The following is a 14,561-nucleotide window of genomic DNA, read 5'->3' on the forward strand; positions in this document are numbered from 1 at the left end:
CAGAGTGCAGGCTTGATATGTCCTCCAATGTAGGTACTTGTTACAAAGATCACTAAAACAGCTTTCTGGGCCACTGCAAGTCTGGGAATGTCCCTCCCAACATAATCTTCCCTGTACTATGCCCTGCTTTCATATTCAACCTTGACCATTTGGCATCTGAGGACAGATCATTTTCTGTTAAGAGCATAGAGGGACTGTCCCGTACATGTTGGATGTTTAACAGCATCCCTGTCCTCTGGGTCCCATGCACCTCCCACCCCCCAGTTAGGACAAATTGAAAGTATCTTCAGATGTTGCCCCCAGTTGACTTCCTAATTTTTGGAAATTTTGAAAATCACATATCAAAAATTTTTGTATTATTATTAACCTTCCTTACACATACCCCTTGGCATCTCTAGGCTGGTTCATACTTTTTGTTTAACTTATTCTCAAGTTAGTTAACATACAGTGTAGTCTTGGTTTCAGGAGTAGAATCCAGTGATTCATCACATATTAACACCCAGAAAGTGCCCTCCTTAATGCCCATCACCCATTTCCCTACCTCCACCAACCCTCAGTTCGTTCTCTGTATTTAAGAGTCTCTTATGGTTTGCCTCCCTGTTTTTATCTTATTTTTGCTTCCCTTCCTCTATGATCATCTGTTATGTTTCTAAAACTCCATATGAGTGAAATCATGTGATATCTGTCTTTCTCTGACTTATTTTGCTTAGCATAATACACTCTAGTTCCATCCATGTTGTTGCAAATGACAAGATTTGATTCTTTTTCATAGCCAAGTAGTATTCCATTGTGTATATATGCCACATCTTCTTTATCCATTCATCAGTTTATGGGCATTTGGGCTCTTTCCATAATTTGGCTATTGTTGAGAGCACTGCCATAAACATTGGGGTGAATGTGCCCCTTCAAATCAGCACTCTTACAGCCTTTGGATAAATTCCTAGTAGTGCAATTGCTGGGCCGTAGGGTAATGCTACTTTTAATTTCTTGAGGAACCTCCACACTGCTTTCCAGAGTGGCTGCACCAGTCTGAATTTAGGCTGGTTCATATTTACATTTGCTACAAATATCCCATGCAGTTGGATTGTATGTGGCCAGACCAGGAACCTTCCATGGAGGACACAAACTCCCAAGTCTATTGTCCTTAGAAATTGTTTATCAGATCTGACATCTCCCTCCATTTCATTTGCAAATCTGCCATTTTTTAATCCACCAAAGAAGAATTGGAAACCTTCGGCCCCCAGAGCTTCTCAGATCGCAAGGTTCATATTTAAAATAGTGAAATCATAAGATAATAATCTGATGCTTGGTGCTTCTAATTCCAAAACCCACACTGATTCTGGGAATGGAAGGAACCAACCAGTTTGCCTTGAGCTATTTCCAAGCCCTTTCTAAGAAATGCTTACTTATACCACAAGTAATCTTTTTCCCTCATAGCTTATTTCTAGCTACTTTCCAACAAAGTTTATTTTTCTCCTTTTTACTAGTGCACACTAGATGTACTTTTAGTGATGTGTCCTTGTAATAAAGTCAACTGAGCAAAACACAGAGGGGAGGATATTTTCAAATGTCTTTTGGAAAGAAAGAAAACAATCCACAAAAAAAGGAAAGGCAACACTGTTCTTTTAGAAATAGCCTGCTGTGGCAAAAAGAAATGCACAGAAAAGGACAATTTTGTGATTCAATAGGAATGCAAAAGTCAGAATTATTGCCAATACAGAAGGACAGAGGCGCAAATGCTGGGAAAGTTAAGGTTGCCAGGCTCTCTGTATACGCACAAAGAACTTCTTGTCTTACGCTGCCGAGAAAGACAAGCTATGGACATTTTGCCTATCTTTCGCACCTAAATGTAAAGGCTACCACAAATTCGAATTTGAGTTCCTAACACAAATTCTTTCCCAGAGATTCTTGGGAAACTTCCTGGGTCAACACCCCCCTCCCACCTCCTAGAATATGTGTGACACCTGCCAGTAGCTACTGGGCAAGTGTTTTTCAAACTTCAGCGTGTTTAAGGGTCAATAGGAGAGCTTATTTCAAAGGTAGCATTTTGGGGCCTGTCTACCAGAGGTTCATTACATGCAGGCTGGAGCCCAGAAATTCACACTTTTTTTTTTGAATGATTTTTTTTTTTTTATTTACTATTTTTGAGAGAGAGAGAAAAAGCATGTGAGCGGGGAAGGGGCAGAGAGGGGAGGGGCGAGAGGATCTGAAGCGGGCTCTGTGCTGATAGCAGAGAACCCGATGTGGGGCTCGAACTCATGAACTGTGGGATCATGACCTAGGCCGAAGCTGGATGCTTAACCAACTGAGCCACCCAGGCGCCCCAGAAATTCGCACTTTTTAAATTAAGTAACACAGGTGATTCCGATGCATGTTTGAAAAACACTGTCCCAGGTACCCTAGGGTGAAACTGGGAAAACCCTGATAACTGGGGCCTGGTCATGTAGGCACAAAATGTGTTTTATCACGGCATTCAGTACTTCTCTCCCCAGAGAAACAATTGGCAGATAAGCAATATAAAATAGTGTTATCAGAGCTTGTATGCAAACCCTTCCCAAAAGAGAAGCAACATTTAAAATAACTTGTTATTCACACAGAAAAATATGTGTTTAGCAAAAATATGCTGTTAAGACTATTAAGCTTTAGTTTCTTTATAAATGAAGATTTCTTCCCTCAAAGAAAAATTAGGCCACAAGAAATTTTTTCTCCTCTAATAAACCATGACATTCGAATGCGTTAATGAAAGGACAAATGCCTTGCCAACGTTCTCCATAAAAGCTGACCATCTGTGAGCCCAATGAGACAGCCTAGCCCTTGCAGATCTGAAGCTGGAACCTAGCTGTCCGACCCACTGATGGCTGTTTTCATAACAGATGATTGAGAAAAGTCCCCTGCCACTTCTGCTTCAGGGTCTGTTCTGTCTCTAGTCAAGACAAGCTGATGTCCACCAGCTAACGTTCATGTCTCCATCAACCTTGTCTCCAAGTCCCAGAAACATCTCACACAAGCAGAAGTTCACTTTCTCAAGGTACATGGAGCAGGCCACATTTAGCAGAGGTCATGATACTGTCATCTCTATTTGAACCCGAACTGACATAGCTTTTACTCTTGTTCTGCACAAATAAATGAGAAAACACAAACGAGTTCCTTTTTTTTCTTTTATTAATGGACAAAAGTGCACAAAATTGTAAGTACTCAGCTGCATGAATTGTCACAAGGTTGAACACACCTCTCTAACCATCTAGGACCTCACCTGGAGCCAAAACATCACAGGATCCCACAAACTTCCTTCCATATTCTGCCAGTCACTATACCTCCCAGGATAGGGGCAAAGGCGTGGTTTTGCTTACTTGGGGCCGTTATTAAATAAGGTAATATTGTATGTGCTGCTTTGTGTCTGATATCTTTCAAAGCAAGTATTTTAATACACGGATGCCCATCTCATGCCCCCTGTTCTCCTGAGATACTGGTATTCATCAAATATCTGTAAAGACCCTTCAAAAGTTGTCAGTAGAGCAAAGCAACTGACCAACCTCCTGAGAAATTTAACAGCAGCCTATAGCATGAAATGGGAGGAGATTCACCATAGAAACCATTGCTCTCTTTCCATCAGACAATAAATTTGTATCAAATGCCTACTGTGTACTAGCTCTACATTAACACTATGAGGTAGAAAAGTCATGGCCCATCCAGAAAGCACTCAGAATGTATCTGGAGAGGTTAATACACAAACATAAAAGAAAGAAAGAAAACTCAGGATGTGTGTATATACTTACAGTGCTGCATGTGTCTTCTAGACAATTCGAGAAAAGAACAATAAGGTGCTGCTTGAGTTACAGACAATAACTTCTTGAGTTACAGGCAATAATTGCAAAGTGAGTTATGGAGGAAGGAGCCCAATGCATGGTTGTCACCAAGAGAAAGGGTTCTCAGGAGAGATGACATCGTGTCCTGTGTATCGCAGATATGGCTACAAAAGTTGTGTTATTAATGTCACTAGGGTAGGAACAGAAAGTTCTGTAGGGAGATAAAGATTTGGCCTAGGTGGGCAAAAAACAGGCAACATAAAAATAGGACCCTGTTAACAAAAAAAGAGACATCAATGTTTGAGAGTCAGTGATGGTTTGCCTCTGAGGCATTCTTTTTCCTCAGAGAAACTCAGTATCTCTTTACAGAATCACTGTACTTGAGCCAATGACAGAGGTTCCATAATTGAATCTTATATCTTAGTAATAGCAGTCACTACCAGATAAGAGTTTGTCCTATTTAGTACGAAAGATTTCCTTTATAGTTGGCCATAGCCAAAAAAAATTTTTTTGGTAATAAAATATCATTGATCGGGTGGCAGGAACTCTTTCATGTATATGTTAGCTATAATCTTCACCATGTCCTAAAAGGCAAATACTGAAAACTAAGATTCAGATGGCTGCAATACCTTTCATATAATTAAATAGCCTGTAAGAGGAACTGCCTGGATCTGATCCCAGGTCTATCTAGATACAAAAATCGCCCAGAGAGCAGAGGGTGATCCCTTTAATTGGATATGCTGATAATGATCACAATGGCCCAATATAATTGTTATATGGTATTTTCTATTCTATAAATTCTTTATTCTGTATCGCTCTTCACAGTCTCACAAATAGGTTTATCTGCATTTGACCCTCACAATGACCATACTGAGTAAGCAAAACCAATCTTAGCCCATGTCACAGGGGAGCTCACCTAGTTTGTCGGCAGGAGGCCACAACTGAAGGCCAGATCTCCTGATTTCATAATCGGTATTGTTTCCACTGACTAGAAATGTACAACTTTAGTACTTCTGTATGGATATGAAGATAAGCCATAATATGATCTTTAGGTCATGGGTAAAATAAAAATCCAAGATATATTTACTGATAAAATGTCTTTGTAACACAAGTTGCTCAAAATACTCTTCTTAAAGAAAGGCCTGGGGAGGGGGTAGGATTCCAACAATCCTAATGATTATCTATTTCCTCAAAATCCCGGACTTGTTCAGCAGCATGGAAACTCTTACAGAAATGGCTTTCCCTGCATCTGTCTGAGAATAAGAGAAGTAGAGGAAGGTTAAACATGCAAATGATGCTGCAAAATTCATGACTGTGGATGCATCTGATCCCCAGCCCGCAGCTTTAGGGGGGCACGTGGCTCCCCTGGATAAAAGAAAGTAAGCATGGAAAGAAGCTGGCAGGCTTTCCCAGAAAATACACCACCCTTGGGCACCCTGCCCAAGAAAGAATCAGACAACATAGCCAGATGATGTAAATGCTTAGCTGCTAACCTCAGCCTGAAGGAGCCTTGTGTTGGCAGTCTTCACTAAGATTCTCAGGCTTAGCAAATAAGCCAGGCATCCCATACCACTAAGGGCCACAGAACAAGAGCCTCTTAGGAGGACAGTCTAGGCCAGATAACCCCCTTCCACCTCACAGATCCATGAATACCGTTTGCACAGCAAGTGGGATGAGTGGTCATCGAAATCAAATAAACATATGGCTTCAAGGATTCTCGGGCACCCCCTTGCCTACAGGCTTTCTGGGCTTGCTTAAGGTCTCCCCATCCTATTAGACAATGTCAGGGTTCTACCCAGATTCCCCAGGATATCTTTTGACCTTGTTTGCGCATGCCCCTCCTCCCTTTGGTGTGTTTTACACAACCACGGCCAGCAAGTATTTTTAGGACTGCCCTAAGGCTACTGGAAGCGGGAGCCTGAAGCACTTCAAAATACAAAAAGCCCTTAACCAATGCCTGACAGGCATCATCTATGAAAGACCCAGCCCACTTGCCCAGGCCCCAGAGCAAGTCTGTTTGTGCCTAGAATGCCACAAAATTTTTGGTGAACGATTCTTTCAGTCTTTTTCTTCTTTCTTGTAAGTTTTCATTTAAATTCCAGTTAATTAACATACAGTGTTATATTAGTTTCAGGTGTCAAACATAGTGATTCAACACTTTTGAAAATACAACACCCAGTGCTCATCACAGCAATGCACTCCTTAATCCGCATCATCCATCCTCCCACCCACCTCCCCTCTGGTAACCATCAGTTTGTTCTCTATAGTTAAGAGTCTGTTTCTTGGTTTGCCTCTCTTTTTTTCCCCTTTCCTCATTTGCTTAGTTTCTTAAATTCCACATATGAGTGAAATCATATAGTATTTGTCTATCCCTGGATGACTTATTTCACTTAGCATTACACTCTAGCTCTATCTATGTCATTGCAAATGGCAAGATTCATTCTTTTTATGGCTGCATAATATCCCATTGAATATATATACCACATCTTTTTCCATTCATCCGTCCATGGACACTTGGGCTGTTTCCATAATCTGGCTGTTATACTGGCTGCTATAAACAAAGGGGTGCATGTATTCTTTTGAATTAGTATTTTTACATCCTTTGGGTAAATATCTAGTAGTGCAATTGTCGGATCGTAGGGCAACTCTATTTTTAACTTTTTGAGGAGTCGCCATACTCTTTTCCACAGTGGCTGCACCAGTTTGCATTCCCACCAACAGTGCAAGAAGGTTCTCCTTCCTCTGTATCCTTGCCAATACCTGTCCTTCCTTGTGCTGCTGATTTTAGCCATTCTGACAGGTGTGAGATGACAGATCGTTGTCATTTTGATTTGCATTTCCCTAATAATCAGTGATGTTGAGCATCTTTCCATGTGTCTGTTGGCCATCAGTATGTCTTTTTTTTTTTGGAAAAATGTCTATTTATGTCTTCTACCCATTTTTTTAATTGGATTGTTCATTTTTGGGTGTTGAGTTTTGTAAGTTCTTTATATATTTTGGATACTAACCCTTTATCAGATACGTCATTTGCAAATTATCTTCTCCTATTTTGTAGATTGCCTTTCAGTTTTGTTGACTGTTTTCTTTACTGTGTAGAAGCTTTCTATTTTGATGATGTCCCAATGGTTTGTTTTGCTTTTGTTTCCCTTGCTGCAGGAGACATATCTAGAAAGAAGACACAGTGACCAGTGTCAAAGAGGTACTCCCTGTGTTCTCCTCCAGGATTTTTATGGTTTCAGGTTTCACATTTAGGTCTTTTATCCATTTTGAATTTATCTTTGTGTTTGGTGTAAGAAGGTGGTCAGTGTCATTCTTTTACATGTTGCTGTCCAGTATTCCCAGCACCATTTGTTGAACAGACTGTCTTTTTCCCATTGGACATTCTTTGCTGCTTTGGCAAAGATTAATTGACCATATAGTTGTGGGTTCATTTCTGGGTTTTCTTCTGTTCCATTGGTCTATGTGTCTATTTTTGTACCAGTACCATACTGTTTTGATCATGACAGTTTTGCAATATAAATTGGAGTCCAGAATTGTGATGCCTCCAGCTTTGTTTTTCTTTTTAAGATTTCTTTGGCCAAAAAAGACCCAAACAGCCTCTTCTTAAACCTCAATCCAGGGAACCAGCTGGAGAAGACAGAAAATGCCGCTCCTCACAAAATACCCCCTGTCACTTGAGAAGTCTACCTGCAATAAATTTCACCCCATCCACCTTCTTCAGTTACACAAATCAGAAGTCCCCATGCACATCAATGTATGAAAAGAGATACTGGGGAGGGTGCTAGAGATGTAGTGTGTACCTGCAGTGTCTAAGGTGTAGATCGGCTAGTCAAAATGCCCCATTACTAAGTGTCTGGAGAGAGGTAAAACTTTGAGTTGCAATGACCATTTGTATCTGAGTGTGCAAAAAAGATTTGCAAGCAGATATGTACCGGAGAGAAGGTCTAAGCAGCTGAAGATGAGAGGGAAGTGTGGCTGGGGCAGGAAATCAGGCTGAAAGTTTAGGAAACACAGGCTGTTTCTCCTACAGTAATGGTTCTTCAGGTATAGAAGCTTTCTATTTTGATGATTCAGGTGATTCAAGTAGCATCAGCATCACCTGCGAGCTTGTTAGAAATGCAAATTCCCGCTACCTCTTAAAAATGGGCCGAGCAATCTGTGTTTTACAAGCCCTCGGCTGATTCTGACGACGTCAAAATTTGAGAGTCACTAGTCTAAGGTGTAGCTCTCAATAGAAGCCCCGCCACCACCAAAGAGCAACTGTTGCCATGCCCTAAATGCTAGGAGCTCTGGGGATAAATGGTGTCGATTTTCAAAGCCAATACCCATTTGGCAAAGCTTATTTTCAAGGTCTTTTTTCACTGTAGCTTTAAGGCCTTAAAGAGAAAAGTCTAAATTCTCACCTTCAGACACATCACTGCCCAGTGCGTGCATAAGAGATGTGGCAGTCCCAGTCTTTGCCCTCATGGGTGCATCTGTTAGCTGGGGTTTGCCCCTCCTATAAACACGCTGTCGTACTAGCTGGAAATGTCTTCCAATGATAGAATGCTTCCTGTTCGGCAGAGAAGCTTCTTCAAATAGCTCCAGTTGCTGTTCTTGTCTGCCAGCTTGCCTCTCAGAAGTCGTCGGGAGATGGGATCAAGGTAATAGACGGCATAACAGGAGGAGATTCATAGTCACAGACACAGGCCAGACTCCACTCCCTGGTGGAGAATCTATGCCAACTTCAGGGTCAGGAATGAGGCAGAAGCCACCAGCAAGAGATTCATTTGTCCAGAATATCTGGACTACAGTTGCCCTGACAGAGTCCTACAAAAATCACAAGAGATCCAAAGGTAGGAACCAATTTAAGTAGAAGCCCCAGTATGCCTGTACCAGTCTAGCATGGGAAACATTCAAAAGGATGTAAGAAACTGAAATAAGGAAGATAAATAGAAAAGTGAAGAGTCAAGAGTGATGTGCTCTAAGTGGAAGTGCTCTGAGACCTCAGGGACGTGAGCAACCTCTCTGGACTTCCCTTCCCCTTCTTTAAAATGAATAAATCAACAGGATGACCTCCAAGGCCAAATCCAGCTCTATAACTGTAAATCTCTCCCCACGGTTGGAGGTGCCTTTCTTCTTTCTTTGCTGTGCTGGGTTCCCGTGGGCCTAATCACCACTTCCTAATCTCTGGGTACATTTTCCTGCTGACTTTCCCAAAGGCAAACTTCTACATATTAAAAAAATGAAAACAAAAACAAAAACGAAAAATCTCCCAGTCTCTGCTTTTGAACTGGAGGTACAATTGATGCCCACAAAAAGAGTCACCAGGGTAAGCATATTTGGGAAAAAGAGCATTTCAGCAATGGAGGAAGGAAAAGACATCGAGCCCAATGGATATTAAAAATAAAGGTTAGTAAACGTTCGGAGAAATCTTCTCTCTCCTTTCCCTATATCTATCCTACTCTTTCTTTTCTCCTGCGTGACTCTCCTTTCTCGTGCTGTTTATTAAGCTCTTATTTCATACTTTGCACATTCTCTGCTGGCATGAATAAATCCTCACAACAACCATGTGAGGCACATACCATTAGTATCTTCATCTTATCATAAGGAAACTGAGGTTTAGGGACATTAACATTCCCAAGATGACAGAGAGAATAAGTGTAAGAGTTGGAACCTACATCCAGGAAAAGCCGGGTCCAGAGCCAGGCTCTTAATCCTCCGGTGTGCTGCACCTCTCAAATTTCCTTTAAGAACTGTTAATTTAGGATAAAAAAACAATGAGTTTTAGAAAATTTGTTTGAGGTTTATCTTAAAAAAAACCAAAACAACTAATGTTTATTTATTTTTGAGACAGGCACAGAGCGTGAGCAGGGGAGGGGCAGAGAGAGACAGAGACAGAATCCCAAACAGGCTCCAGGCTGCTGAGCTGTCAGCACGGAGCCCGATGCGGGGCTGGAACTCACAAGCCGTGAGATCATGACCTGAGCTGAAGTCGGACATGTAACCGGCAGAGCCACCCGGATGCCCCAAGTTTTATCTCTTTTTTAAAGTAACCCTGAAAGACTGTTGCACATTGCTTCAAGCAGAACAGTGATCCTGACACTACATCTCAACAGACAGTTATCTGAAGAGCATCTGATGTATCCAACAAGGGATCAAGGTGAACGATAAGCCCTCGATGTCTTGACATGAGGTTCTTAGTTTCATCAACCAGAGCCTGAGTACTACTCCAGATTCTATTCTGAGAGAGCTATGTGACCTTGGGAAAGTCAGTTGACATCTCCAGGGTTTAGTCTATCTATAAATTAAGGGGAGATTGCTTTCCTAAGAAAAAATACGTGTGACCGTTCTCATACCCCCAGAATCTTCAGGGAGATCTGCGGACTTGCGACTCAGCTCCTTTTTACGTGCAGAACAAATTCAGTAGTAAAGTTAGACAAGTAATCAGAATTTAGAAGTTGGCTTCTGGACTTGTATTCTTCAACATCTGAGGCTTCTATCAACCTCAAGTTTCTATATTTGCGTGCCATGTATTGGTTACTGTGGGTTTTTTCTCTTCCTTTAGCTTCACTCCCCATGAGTTAGAATACTATAAAGCACATCGACTGGCTATTCTAGAAATTAAAAACCTTTGCTTTAATGTAGAACAGTTACCTTAACTCACACTTCAGTATCTAGCCTGCTTACGTTATTGCTCTATGTCTCATAATTTCACAAGAGTTGCTTTTTCTTATTTATGCCTTCGATAGAAAGGACCTGACTCTGGGGCAACCTCCTTCCCCCCTTCACTGCTTTCTTCTCCACTTTTCTAGAAACAAATACTTCAGAACAGGGGGAAATACTCATTAATCCCTTCTCTATTTTGAATCCTGGTGGCTAGCCTTCTGGCTGCTTGTATTGCCAAACTTTGCTGTTTTTAACTTTCCTTTTTCGACTCAGTGATCATAGACTCTAAGGAGTGGCCGAGAGGCAATCAGAGTTACTCTTGCATTTGAACTTCAGCAAGGAAATTACAGTGTTGGTGTACCCACTAGGAATAAATGTGCCATTCCTACTTCTCCCTAACAAGTTCCAAAAGTAAACCCCAAATATATAAAATGACATCTCTGCTGGCCACTTATAATGAGTCTCTCTCTTCCCAATCCCTCAATGCAGGGGTCTCAATTCAATTTAGCTGTCAAGTCATGTCAAGATTAATAACCCTTTAGAAGAGAGATCATCTTACCCAACTAACTAAATGAATCTCCCTCAGTGGGAATTCTGACTCTTGTAACTAAATCATGGTCTTAGGAATCATGGAGCTGGAAAGAAACTTCTGAGGTGTTGTAGGTCATCTTCATGTCTGGATAAAACCAAGTTCAAAACAAAGAGAATGAGGTGATCTTTACTTAAAAAAGCCAGAGATTCATTAGCCTTTTTCAGTCATGCAATGCTTAAATCCATAGACAAACATCACTCGTTTATATTTTTCAGAGGGAAAGAGTAAAAGAAATGGTTTTGACTATCAGATTTTAGTATAATTTAAACTGTAAGTGAAATTTGGACTCCAATTCATTAAGAATCTTTTTTACAAAAAAACCATGAACTTAATACATTGAAAAGAAATTGCTGAAATAAAGTGTGGGTATTTCTAAAATAAGTATACTATTGGCATGGACAAGCCATGGCATTCAGAGCAACTAATTCAAACTGCCAGAAACGTACTAAAATAACTCTGCACATTAACAAAGAAAATTCTAAAATTAATTTATATATTGTGTCACTCAGGAATCTTATTTGCAAGTATTGCATTCTGGCTGATTTAATCAGAAAATGAATGAATTGAAATTATATCAGCTGCTTGCAGAGTTGAGTCCCTAGGAAGGCTGGAAATTGGTCAGGAACAAGGGATACTAGACCACACCCAAAGCAGGGCCAGAGTTCTACCACCAGACTAGTCCAGTGGGGACTCTGCTTCTGATGTCCCTGAAAACCAGGCACAATAGCTTACAAAATTTTCCACCAGAAATGGACCCCAGACCCCAGATGTTAGTACTGTACCTGTTATCCCTGATTTTCCCAGAAACGTACATTTCCTACATTGCTATTGCCACCAAGAGAAATGGGAATCATTTATCCGCTGTTCCTACTTCTTTGCATTTCTAGCAAATTTATATACATAGATGGATGTGCTGATTGGTCAACTGTGGATCAAGTGCCTACCAGAGAGGTGACAAACTATCTATCCTTTTGTACTTCTTATGGGAATTCCCAGGGCCCTGCCAAGACCCAGACTCTGCCAGACTCGAGGGCCAATAGTCAGGAGAGGCCAAGTCATGCCGCTTAAACGAACCACCCCAAAAATCTTAGAGACTGAAACATAAAATATTTTTGTTTCCTTTTCTTTTCTTCCCCCCCCCCAAGTCCTGGCCATCCCCAGTCATACTATGTATTTGTAACTAGTTACCTGAGACCTCTATTCTGTGTCACTTTCTCATTCTCACTCAAGGACATAGGCTAACAGGGCAGACTCTATGTGGAAAGCTTCACGTCATCGTGGCAAAGGGACAGTGTGGTGAAACATATATCAGTGCTTAAAGTTTCTAACTGGAAGTGACATGCGTCACTCCTGCTTCATCTTTAGTGGCCAAGCAAGCAGGGTGTAGGGAAATATGATTCTACTATGTGCTCAGAAAAAGAACCACAAATACTTGATGGACAGCACTAATGAACAGCATAGTGATGAACTGCCAAATATATAAAGGGGATTCAGACATTAGGCAGTTAAAAACCGACAAACATCTACTACATATTAATGATAACTAACATTTATTGAGCAGTTACCATGTTCCGGGCACTGTTGTTACTGAGTTGCCTTACATACCTTATCTCATTAAATGGACTCTGGGACCTAGCTTTTAGCATTATTTTGATTTATTGATGAGGAAACTGAGGTTGAAGAGATTATGTGACTTGCTCAAGTTCACATACCAGGGAATAAAGAACTAAGATTTCGACTTATAATTATCAATAAGTGTAAACAAAAGGAAAAAAAAACTCAGAGTTTTTTCTGAATGGACAATAACCACACCAAGTACAAAGCGACGGCTGAGGGCTCATATGGGAAGTAAAGTGTTAACTTTCCTCAGCTTCCCACCTCTGTTTCCCTTACTCTTTCAGTTCCCCTCTCTTCTCTCTCTGCTTTTAGCTCTCACTAGTCCTAGAAGCCCATCCCAAGTCTCCTTCATGGAGACTTTGATCAGAAATGGTGGAGTGAGAGACACCACAGAGTCTCACAGAGACAGAAGCTCTGGGTTCTGTCAGGCTTTGGACTGGAGGCAGCTCTGAGCTTCAGTCTTCTCAAAGCTGAACTGATAACAATAATCCCAAATTACAGTGTTGTGGTAGAAATAAGTTACAAATACTACACGTGTAAAATGTGATTAGCAGAAAGATGATCGATAAAGAATGTCTGCTGTAATGAGATATATCTGAAAAAAATGATAAGAAGCTTCAAAGTCCAAAAGGATGAACAGCTGAAGAAATTCCTGGCCAATAGAAAGAGATCTGGGTGAGTTATCTTTTTCAAATCTCTTCTGGAATAACATCAGATAGACCAGTGCCCACTCGCAAGGCTTGCCTTTCGCTCTCCCAATGCGCCCTCCTATGTGAGAGCTTACTACCGCCATACAGATCCCCCCACCCCATTTAAAAACAGAGTGTTCCTATGAGCTTTTTCATAAACAGAAATGGCTTAAAGCAAAGAGTATACCCCCTTGCAAAAAGATACTAACATAGGTTTTCATAAAAGCGAAGTGACAGTACTATGAACTTTCAGAGAGTGGGGGGGTCCCTATAAATCTAATTTATTAAGCCTTTCCTTTTCAGACTCTCTGATGCATTCCAGGAAACAGTGACACCACAAATGATGTTAAACCTTATTCATCCCTTTGATAATGAACAATCATCATGTGTGCCTTCTGGACAATGTATTCTTAAAATGATTCTGCTCATTTGGGTATGTCACTGTGAAGTTAGAATTTCTAAATTCTTTTACTTTTATCAGGTTAAGTGGTGAGGAGAGGTCAATGTGGAATAAAAGTGAAAGCACCGCTGAACAGAGGGAAAAGTGATGCTAATAACTGGAGAAAATGTCAGGGCCAACTAAAAGTTTCCATTAAAACATCTCCCATTACAATTTGTCCTGTGAGTGCTGTGGCCGAAAGTGCCCTGGTCACTCCTTTGAGCATTTTCCATTAATTATTTTTCCATTGTGTCGATTAGACTAGAACCAATTGCTTATAAGCATTCACATCCACAGCAGGTCTAAATTAATGATAGAATGTTGTTCTTTCAAAGCCCAGCTTTGTGCAAGGCAAACCCAGTGGTAGCAGATAGACAATTTCTGTTGCAAAGAGCGCTGTGTATTTATTATAAAATTAGGGATTCTGCTGCTTAAGAAAACAGTGCAATTTTGCTTCCTTTACACCAAAAAGTAAAAGCATTCATCCTCTGTCACATATCTGAAAATTATCTCTTTGTTGGTATAAATAATAGAGAAATAAGAAAAGGAAAGACCAATATGGGAAAAGTCCACAGTTTTCCATTATTGTTGTGTAAATTACCCACTTTTGTTTCTTTGGCAGCATTTTTTTAAAGTAGCATTGGTTTCCTGGGACACAGAATACCTTTCAGCACCATGCCACATCTCTAACAGGTCTTATTCATATCTTAAGCAAAACACATTGAAGAAGGTTGAATTGTTTTATCTCGTAAATCAAATGTAAGTGATTA

The sequence above is a fragment of the Prionailurus viverrinus genome, chromosome C2 (genome assembly GCF_022837055.1).
Source record: "Prionailurus viverrinus isolate Anna chromosome C2, UM_Priviv_1.0, whole genome shotgun sequence".
NCBI lineage: Eukaryota > Metazoa > Chordata > Mammalia > Carnivora > Felidae > Prionailurus > Prionailurus viverrinus.